The sequence below is a fragment of the Lygodium microphyllum genome, chromosome 25 (genome assembly GCF_053477565.2).
Source record: "Lygodium microphyllum isolate KBCC chromosome 25, Lygodium_microphyllum_v1.1.10, whole genome shotgun sequence".
In the NCBI taxonomy this organism is placed as follows: Eukaryota; Viridiplantae; Streptophyta; class Polypodiopsida; order Schizaeales; family Lygodiaceae; genus Lygodium; species Lygodium microphyllum.
The window spans coordinates 20554855-20565025 of record NC_141159.1 but is presented as its reverse complement, the minus strand read 5'-3'; the positions used below and the strand labels follow the sequence as shown (position 1 = coordinate 20565025).

General features: G+C 44.0%; 1 pseudogene; it reads left to right on the top strand.

Annotated features, from left to right (window-relative positions):
• Window positions 1-9108: 9108 nt before the first annotated feature.
• On the top strand, window positions 9109-9608 carry LOC148013959 (uncharacterized; annotated as a pseudogene).
• The last annotated feature ends 563 nt before the right edge of the window (window positions 9609-10171 follow it).

Sequence of the window (10171 nt, the reverse complement as noted above, 5' to 3'; positions counted from 1 at the left end):
TATAATCAAAGTGCTAGGGCGTTATGAGAAGAACGGGTATCAAAGGAAGGGATACCCCAAGCTTCCTATGAACTATCGATGCCTGAAAATCCATGACCCCTCTCCATATTATTACTCAGTCCATGTAGCCAAATGTAAGACAGCCCTATTTTCCCTGAACTGATGTGCCAATCAACTTGTTCTACTTTCCCAAAATAAATGTACTCAAAAGGGCTATGCCCTCATGAATGAATAAGATTTTTATTACTGTCTATCTTGGCTGTAAATGTGGCAAAGGAGTTAAGCGATTAGGTCACTTGGCTAAAAGCTGTACTGGTCATATTAACATAATGTGAGAAACGTTTGGTAAGTTTTTAACATGAAAAATCTTATTGCCCAGGTGCAACCCCAAGTGCAGGTTCCAAGTGCAACCCCTGCACTAAGTACAGCTGTGATTCAAGAGAAAAAGTTCCTTCTCAAACAAATCAAGCCACCTGAATTTGATGGTAAGGAAAGGACTGTTCAAATTGACGCCGAGGTCTGGATCGAGTCCATGGAGGACTATTTTGAGGTAGCAGGAATTGCACTTGCTAATCAAGCTATTCTCCCCAACTGAAGCTTTCCGGCAAAGCTAAACTTTGGTGGAAACAGTGGTGCAGAGATCAAGGGATCTCGGAAGGGACAGTCACTTGGGAGAAGCTTAAGGAAGCTGTGCGAGGGAGGTACCTGCCCCCTGCCTACCACACACAGAAGATGAATGAATTTTATGAATTGAAGCAGCTTGGACTATCCCTTGATGCATATTATTCAAAGTTTGTCTCTCTCTTAAAGTACGCGCCACAAATGGATATGACACAACAGGTGTCAAAGTTTTGTGTTGGGTTAAATCCACCCATAAACACCCGCTTGGAATCAATGTGCCCAACGGACCTACAAGACACACTCATTCGAGCTACACCAATAATATAAGAGGTGCAAGCCAAGCCAAGGAACGACAGGACTTGACCTTACAGGTATCAGAACAAGGGAATGTATAGGTCTCGGGCTAAGAGAGCGCAGGGCCAAATTCAGAGACAAAGGAAGAAAGCTAGGACCAACGCTGTCAACAACTTTGTTCCTACACCAGGTAATGGCCGCAATCTCCGTTTCTTCCATTACAACGAGCCTGGACACTTCAAAAGGCAGTGTCCCGAGCTTAGCAGACGACAATGCCACAGGCCATTCCAAGGAACCGCCCATGGCCAAGGAGCCACCATCATGGCCAGAGGGAGAACCTCCAATGTTGCCAACAAGAAGCTGGGTGATGAAGAATATCCATCCATGGAAGCTGACATTGAGAGGGCAATGGTTCACGACGCTCTTCACAAGAAGGAACCTAATCGCCAATTCTCAGTGATCCAATCTCCATCGGATTATGAAGGTAAAAGCTTCAAAACCCTAATCAATTGTGGCAGTACACATTCCTTCACTTCACCGATCTGTGCAAAAAGATTAGGGATAGCCACAATAGACGCACCTACTTTACTTGTGGAATTGGCAAATGGTCATGAGGTCTCTTATACCACGCAAACTGCTAAGGTGAAATTCCTTCTGGGTGGAAAGCTGACTTCAGTGAGATTCAGGGTAATGAACCTAGGTGTCCACGAATGTTTGCTTGGAATGGATTGGCTAATACCCAATGATGCCCACATCCACTGTGGAAAGGGCCAAGTATCCTTTCAAAATTCTGAAAGAAATCTAGTTACAACTCAAGGAGAGGCTGGTAAGCCAAAAATTTAGCTAGAAAAAGCAACACGGATAATAAAAGGAGTTAGAAAGGGTCTACCTGTCTATCTAATTAAACTAAATAAGCTAGATTAGAATCAGGAATATGGGGAAGAACCCTCCTGGTTAAAGGAATACGCAGATGTATTTCCTAAGGAGCTGATAGAACTTCCTCCTCAAAGGGAAGTTGACCACGAAATCAAGCTGGTGCCTGGAGCTACACCAGTCGCAAAGAGACTATATAGGATGTCCATCCTGTAAGCGATTGAACTGAAGGAGAAACTCAAGCAACTATTAGACCAAGGCTACATTCGTCCTAGCAGTTCGCCATCATGGGGAGCTCCAGTGCTGTTCCAGAAGAAGAAAGATGGAACGCTTCAACTATGCATTGACTACAGAGGGTTGAATCAATCGACCATTAAAAATAAATACCCCATTCCAAGAATAGATGAACTTCTTGACCGTCTTCAACATGCGAAGATCTTCTCTAAGATAGATCTCAGATCTAGATATTATCAGATGAGGATCAAGGAAGAAGATATCCCAAAGACTACATTCAACACAAGGTATGGACACTTTGAATTCCTAGTGATGTCATTCGGACTGACAAATGCTCTTTCTACCTTCAACAAGTTAATGCAAGATATCTTTAGACCCTATCTTGATGACTTTGTATTCGTCTTCTTTGATGATACCCTAGTCTACTCTAAGTAGGAAAAAGATCATGAACCCCAACTTCACATTGTTCTTGAAACAATGAGAGCACACAAGCTTTATGCCAAGAAGAAGAAGTGTGCATTTTTCAAGCGACAAATTGAATATCTGGGATTCATTGTATCAACGAAAGAAATTTCAGTGGATCCGGCCAAGGTCAGAGACGTTTTGGAATGGCCAACACTAACTTCTATCAAAGAAATACGTAGTTTTCTTGGATTGACAGGATGGTACAGGATCTTTATCAAAAACTATGCTTTGATTGCAGCACCTCTGACTAATCTACTAAAGAAGCAAGTAGCAATTGTATGGTCACTTGCTGAACAGACTAGCTTTGACAAAATAAAGCAAAGCTTGGTATCAGCACCCATCCTGAAACTTCTTGATCTTAGTAAGGAGTTTGAAGTGGTAACTAATGCAAGCGAACTTGCCTTAGGATGTGTGCTTATACAAGAAGGTCACCCTGTAGCATACTCTTCAAGGAAGTTGAAGAGCCATGAAAGGAATTATGCTACCCACGATTTGGAGCTGTTGGCTGTCATCCATGCTCTCAAACTTTGGAGACATTACTTACTGGGTAACAAATTTGCCTTAATGATGAACCACCAGAGTCTTAAATGGATCTTCACCCAGAATGAGCTCAATATGAGGCAACGTCGATGGATTGAAGTGCTGGAAGAATATGATTTTGAAATCAAATACCGGCCTAGAAAGGAGAATGTAGTTGCTGATGCACTCATCCGTAAGGCATTTCTGAATTCTCTGATTTTCCAAGATCCATCAACAGCAAGATCTCTAGCCACAAGGATATCCATGCCAAACAACCCAATTCTTGAGCTAGCTAGAGAAGAGGCATGTCATGACCCAACCTATCAGAAATTGCTAAGGGACATCTCCATCAAAGATCAATACACGAAGCTACAAACGAAGTATCAAGAATTCTCTATCAATAGTGGACTTGCCTACTATAGGACAATATTATGTATCCCGGCAAGCCAATCACTCAAGCAGAAGATACTTTGGGAAGCCCATGACTCCCCTTTCTTAGGACATCTTGGCTATGCCAAGACCCTTAATGTGGTCAGGAAGAGCTATTATTGGGATAGGCTCAAGTGTGACATTCTCAAATATGTCACGGAATGTTTGTCTTGTCAACGCATTAAGGCAGAACATGTCAAAATGCCAGGGAAATTGCAACCACTTGACATTCCCTAAATGAAATGGGAATTCATTAGTTTGGACTTTGTTGTTAGCCTACCCCAAGTTCAGGGAGGATACAACTCTATTATGGTCGTGGTAGATATGCTCACCAAGGTTGCACATCTTATCCATGTCAAGACAAACTATAAAGCCTCAGACATCCCAAGATTATTCATCAAGGAGATATTCAAACTGCATGGGTTACCCAAAAGAATCATTAGCGATCGTGACTCTTTTTTCACATCACACTTCTGGAGGGCTATCTTCGAGGCCATTGGGACTCAACTCTGTTTTAGCACAGCTTACTATCCCCAAACCGATGGTCAAACGGAACAAGTCAACCAAGTCATTGAAGATATGCTTAGGGCACACTGTTGTCGCGAACCCAAAAAGTGGATTCAATATTTGCCACTGGTTGAGTTTGCCTACAATGCTTCTTACCAACAAAGCATTAAGATGTCCCCTTTCCAAGCATTGTATCGGCATGATTGTCGTACTCCCTTGAGCTTCTCGGATCCAACCTTGAGGGTTGAAGCTTCAAAGAATATGCTGGAAGACATGGATGACCAAATCAAATCAATAAGACAAGACATCCAAGCCGCCAAGGATATACAAAAGGCTTACGCGGACTTGAAACGGAAAGACAGATCCTTCATTGAGGGTGATATGGTCTTCATGTGTGCGTATGCCCTAAAAAGAGTTCACTATCCTTGGGAGAGTACAAGAAGCTAAGTCCAAGGTATTGTGGGCCTTATAAGATCACTAAGTGCCTAGGACCTAATGCTTACAAACTACAACTGCCTGCAACCCTAAAAGTTCATAACGTATTTCATGTTAGCCTATTGAAAAAGTATTTACCAAATCCAAATCATGTACTTGATGATCAGCAAGTTGTAATGCCTAGCCAAGGAGTCCTTGAGCTACGGCCTGATAGAGTCCTAGATGTCAGGGAGAGGCATTTGAGGTCAAGGACCTTGAGAGAATACTTTGTCCAGTGGAAAGATTATCCCGAAGAGGATGCCACCTGGATGGACGAAGATACTCTCAACCAAAATACCCCCAGGTCCTCTCGAGATGAGGACATCTTGATTCCTCTAAGGGGGAAAGGATGTAATGGGCCATAGGAACCCTCCCAAGAATTTTAAAAGGAAAATTTTTTATTTTATTTTTTTAATTCAAATTTTTTTATTTCCCCTCTCTCCTTGCCGACATCAGTCCGGGGAGGAGAGAGGGAGTGGGAGTGGTAGATTTGGCAGGGGAGGCATGCACCCTCCTGGTGGAGGGTGGCTATGCCAACTATCCCCTCCCCTTCCCCCCCCCCCCCCTTCATTTTATTGCGCCACCACCCCCCCTGGGGCCTCGTCTGCACGCCAATCACCTTCGCCAGGACTGCAAGTGTCGCCACCTCCCTGGACCCTTTTGAAACGGGTCTTCTCCCCCCCAGTGTGACTATCTACAGCAGCCGGCAGAACGCTGCCGACGGCTGCTCTACCACCCAATCTTCCCCCCCTCCATGTGGCATCCTTTTTCCACCCCGTCAACTCTGTGCAAGCCATTCCGGGGGCCCTTGATCCTGGTCAACCCCCCCCCCCCCCCCCCCATTTCGTGATGTCACGGAACCCTCCCTGGGACCCAAATAAACCACCGACCTAGACCAGACAAATAGTTTTTTTTTCTCCCTGGATGCTTCTTGCTGTAGGGTGAAAGGGAGAAGGAGAGGATAAGACATAGTAGAAGGAGGGTGAGAGAAGAGAAAGAAGGTGAGAGAGAGAGAGAGAGAGAGAGAGAGAGAGAGAGAGAGAGAGAGAGAGAGAGAGAGAGAGAGAGAGAGAGAGAGAGAGAGAGAGAGAGAGAGAGAGAGAGAGAGAGAGAGAAGAGTAAGAGGATAAAGAAAAGAAGGTGAGAGGAAGGAGTGGAAGAAAGAGTGAGAAAAGAAGGAGGAGGTGGAAGAGCAAGAAAGAGGGAGAGGAAGAAGAGAAGGGGAAGGAGTGAAGGAGTAGGAGTGAAGGAGAAGAAGTAAGGAGAAAGAAGGAGGAGAGGGTAAGAAGTAGAGGAAGGAGGTAGAAGGAGGAGAGAAGTAGAGGGAGGAGAGGATAAGAAGTAGAAGGAGGGAAGAAAAAGGAGGGAGAGAGAGGGAAGAGAAAGGAAGAGGGAGAGAGAAGGAGGAGGTATGAAAAGAAGAAGGATTGGGAGAGAGAATGAGGAAGCAAAAAGAAGAGGGAGAGTAGTTGAAGGAGAGAAGGAGTAGGAGAGAGGTGGAGGAAGAGGAAGTAGAGGGAAAGAAGGAAGAGGAAGAGAGGTAGAGGAAAAAGAAGAAGAGGTAAGGGAGAGAGGAAAGAAGTAGTAGAAGAGGGAAAAGAGGGAGGAGCAGAAGGTGAAAGAAAGTGGGAGAAGAAGAAGAAGAGAGAGAAAGAGGGTAGCCGCTACAAGCCACCCAAACCACTCTCCCGTCATTGAACCCCGTTAGTGGGTTTTTCCCAACCCAAATCTCCACGAGGCGAATGGCTCCCAAGAAGAAAGTCATGGGAAGTCTAGGCGCTCAAGCCACCGGTAATGCTAGAGGGACGAGCGGAACAACTAACATAGCACACACAAATCAAGCCCAGGTTCCAAGCAATTTAAAAAAAGGTTAATTTAGGACTTAGTTCTAATGAAAGGATTTAATGTCATGCTTAAGGTTTTGTTGATACTAAGAACTAAGTTGCATGCAATGGTGGGTTGAATTTGCCTAAGATTTTACTCACATAAAATGATAGGGTTATCGCCTTATTTTGCATAAAATGATGGTTTTTTAACCAGTTCAGTGCATGAAGAGTCATTTAGAATTCACGTTGCAAAATCATGGTTAAAAGAAACACATGAAATGTTAATTTCTGTTCATAGGATACACTTGCATCATTGGAAAATAAAACCCTAGACTTCCATAGATGCAAGTTACGTGTGATCCGATGCATTAGAAATAAGTACTCATTGCCAGGAATAAAGGGAGATAAAAGTTGTTTAGGGGACAACTATACTAAACGCACAACGTGCATGATGATTGGGAACTCCTGCATAGAACCACACTAAGAGAATTGGAAGGATCGCATGCATCTGAACCGCATCTTGAAAATTTAAATGAGGAATCATGTATTGCCATGTGTGTTAACTGAGCTTGGCTGGAACTAGAGATTATAAGACCGATGGTTGGGTTGCGAATAAGGCATGTCCATGGCCTTGACTGACCAGCTAGTGCTTCACCTAGGGACTAAGATACCCTAAGAAAGTATAAGTCAACTTACCAAGACCATTTTCTCATGTTGAAATTAATGGGGATTTCACTAAGTCATGGAAAGACCCAAGATCGGGTGCTGGACATCCAGGGAAAAAGAAGTCACACCTTAGCAGTCGGTCGTACAAACGACCTCCAAAATGTTCGTGCTTGTACTTAGATATAGTATTGATTTCTTTGCTCAAAGAAATAATTCAAGGAAAACACTTAAATGCTTTAGGTTGAAAGCCTAGAGGGAGAGGCAGGAATAATTAACTCCGATTGTCTGATTGGCCCTATCCAAGGGGGTTGTTAGCCGCGCCAGGTATATGGACCTAACCCACCGTGAGAGGTCTCTCCGTGGGTACTGCTTGAAGCGGGAGGACACTTGGGTGCCAGGGGAGGCTCTGGCTGTAAATCCCTTGCCTTCGGATCCGGTACAAGCGGCCGACGTGACTCAAGATGGGATCTCGAGGCCCGTGTACTAGTCTACGGGCTGAACTTGGAACAGAGATCTTGTGGATTGCTGGGATGGCCTTCCGACATGATGTTGGATGTATCCGGAATTTTGATAAATAAAGAATAAATGCTTGAGAAGAAGGAACTTGCTTGATATTGTTTTTGTGTCAGTGCCTAAGTTACGTGAAGGAACCCGTGATTAAATTGTTTAATTAAGGGAGCTGAATTTTGCATGTCAAAATGTAATGTGTTAGGTAATTAGATAACTAAAACAATCTAAGAAAAGTGCAGTGGACATGACTTAGGTCTGTTCTACAGAAGGGTGGTCCCGGTTAGCTGGGAACTTTTCTCGAATGATGAGATGGTAAGACAATGAGGACCTAAAGATTTGCCAGTAGGAAAGGAACCCTGACCTCAAGTCGATCCCAAGTAGGAACGGCTAGACTCTTCCGCTCGGGGCAGACTCGGGAAGACCTAGATCGTTGTCGTGTTGTTGTGCATCCGAGTCGTATACACCTCCATTTCTTTTGTTGTGCATTTGTGTTAGCATTTTAATAATTCGTATCCAATGTATAAATTCCCTTAATGCATTGCACACTGATCATGTTCTGGAGTTACTATCTGAAGTTGAGAAGACTGACCTCAAACCACTCCAACCATGTTTTGACAGTGCCATGAATATGTATTTGCAATTGAAGTGCTAAAAAGAAGTGGAGTCTTTGTTCGACAGGGCAAAGGCTGTGAATGTGCGGCCTGCACATGCTACTTTTAATATGCTTATAAAGGCTTACATAAACAGTGGACAGATGGAAAAGGCAGAACGTGTTTATCAAGAAATGAAGCAAACTGATGGTATTGGTGCAAATTCACTCACATACAATCTGATGTTAGAGGCCTATGGTGTGGCCTGTCTTAAAGATAAGGTACAAGAAGTTCTAAAGGAAATGCTAGCAAGAGGATGTCTTGTGGATTTTAATGTCAAGGTCCTCATACAATCCATGATTGGTGTAAATAAACTTGTGTCGGAAAAGAAAAAGCTGAAACTTACAATGGAGCACCGAGAGATATTACCAGGGTTATTATTAGGTGGTGCCAAGCTAGTAAGTCCGGATAACGATCAAACTTATGAGCTCCACTTACAGTTTGACTGCAGAAAGCAGCGATGCCGAGGATTGGGAATGTTTGCTTTCAGATCAGTCTGAAGAGGTATGCTATAGCGGAACCAGGGGATAAAAAGTTAGGCGAAATAGTGCAGAAGTAGCCATTCCTACAGCAATAAAAGAGTCTATTCTGGGAGAAAAGGGGATATTTTTTTGAAAAAGCTTGATATGGCGAAAGGAGGGGGGGAGCAATGCTAATTGGGGGGAAAGAATTTGAATGAGATAGCTTTTTCTGTCATTTTGGGATCTCTCGGTCTGTTTTGGTGTCTGTGGTGGGTCTACCTGTGACCGCGAGTCTGCATTTTGGGCCGCTGGGCTTTTCCGAGATGAGGCATGTTGAAGACGGCGAGACCAAAACAGGCCGCCTGTGGTCATGAGGAAGAAGTGGAGATTAAGGACATAGTAGAAGGAGACGAGGAGAGATCATCGAAAAAGGTTGTTGTGAAGCTGAAGACGATGTCACACAGAAGGTGAAGAAGATGAGGAGGTTGCAGAGCAAAGGATGAGGAAGGTGACGAAAGGCGGGATGAAGCATCGACGCGTTGACACTGCTGTGGCTACAAAGAGGGACATGATGATTTTTCCTGGTCCTCGTTAGAGGGAGAGGGAGAGGGATGTTGATACAGCATCTGCCTCTTCTCGCCACCAAACGGATCGTGCTTGCATCCGCCTCCCCTCGCAGGTCCGAGCTGTTGCGTAGCCTTGGACTGAATGTAGAAGTGATCCCATCGACATTTGATGAAAACCTTGAAAAGTCCTCATTTCCATCAGCAGAGGATTATGCTGCAGAAACTGCTTTGCATAAAGCGATTGAAGTCTCTCAGCAGATCCACAGGGATGATGCCAAAGTGGACATTGTCATAGGAGCTGATACCGTGGTTGAACTCGATGGAATTGTGTTAGAGAAGCCAAAAGATGAAGAGGATGCCTTTCAGATGCTTTCATCTTTAAATGGGAGGCAGCATACTGTTTTCACTGGTGTCTCCTTTGTTCTACCTTTAGTTTGTGATCCGTCCGTTGGTAAACCACCTCTTGTGTACACATTTTGGGAGCAGACAAAGGTTGAGTTTGCCCAACTTTGAGGAGGAGAAGAGGAGGAGTTAGCAGGCTGCCTACAGAACTTCATTATATTGCACTCAAAGAATTGAACACAGAGTCGCTGCTGCCCAGTACATAATTGAGCATGGAGCAGATGTAAATGCCAGTGATTATACTAGACAGACTGCTCTACATTGGACAGCTGTTCGCAATTCAATCCAAGTGGCAGAGCTGTTGCTGCAAAATGGAGCTCGACTGGAAGCTGCAGATTCCCATGGATATAGGGAAACTCTTGTTGCTGCACGAACGCTACCTTTGGGCAGAATGCAGTAAAACTGAGCAAAGAACAGAGACATAAAAGCTCCGTTTCACATGTTAAATGAAGCAAGCTCTAAGGAGTGCACTCCATAAGACAGAAATGATGCAGTTGATAATGTATGGCAAGTCTTCCTTGCTCAATATGGAATTTTGATGCAGTAAATTCAAGAGTATACCCTATAAGCTATTATAGACAGCATCTCTCTCTCTAATAGGTCTCAGCTGCTGACCTGAGCTGTATATATGTCTGAAGCTAATGATTGTACTTATCAGAAGACTTATCTGTTGG